Source organism: Arachis duranensis, chromosome 3, assembly GCF_000817695.3.
Source record: "Arachis duranensis cultivar V14167 chromosome 3, aradu.V14167.gnm2.J7QH, whole genome shotgun sequence".
NCBI classification, from domain to species: Eukaryota; Viridiplantae; Streptophyta; class Magnoliopsida; order Fabales; family Fabaceae; genus Arachis; species Arachis duranensis.
The window spans coordinates 116,957,662-116,958,498 of record NC_029774.3 but is presented as its reverse complement, the minus strand read 5'-3'; positions in this window follow the sequence as shown (position 1 = coordinate 116,958,498).

Here is an 837-nt window from a genome sequence, read left to right as displayed (position 1 = left end):
CAAAGGTCATGGTGCCTATGGTACAAGGTATTAAGAACTTGCCAGGATCTTGTTTCTTTTGAGGTAGAGTTTGCTGAATCCAGGTATCCAGTTTACTAATGAGCAAGGGAGGTTCACTTTCCCAAGTCTCATTACCAAACAACTTGGCATTCAGCTTCATGATAGCTCCTAAATATTGAGCAACTTGCTCTCCAGTCACATCTTTATCCTCTTCAGAGGAAGAATAGTCTTCAGAGCTCATGAATGGAAAAAGGAGATTTAATGGAATCTCTATGGTCTCTGTATGAGCCTCAGATTCCTGTGGATCCTTAATAGGAAACTCCTTCTTGCTTGAGGGACGTCCCAGGAGGTCATCCTCACTAGGATTTTCGTCTTCCTCCTCCCTTGTGCATTTGGCCACATTGATTATATCAATGGCCTTGCACTCTCCTTTTGGATTCTCTTCTGTATTGCTTGGGAGAATACTGGGAGGAGTTTCAATGACTTTCTTACTCAGCTGGCCCACTTGTGCCTCCAGATTTCTGATGGAGGATCTTGTTTCATTCATGAAACTGAAAGTGGCCTTTGACAGATCAGAGACTATGTTGGCTAAATTAGAAGTGTTTTGTTCAGAATTCTCTGTCTGTTGCTGAGAAGATGATGGATATGGGTTGCTATTGCTCAGCCTATTGCGTCCACCATTGTTAAAGCCTTGCTGAGGCTTTTGTTGATCCTTCCATGAGAAATTTGGATGATTTCTCCATGATGAGTTATAGGTGTTTCCATAAGGTTCACCCATATAATTAACCTCTGCCATGGCAGGGTTCTCAAGATCATAAGCTTCTTCAGAAGCTGCCT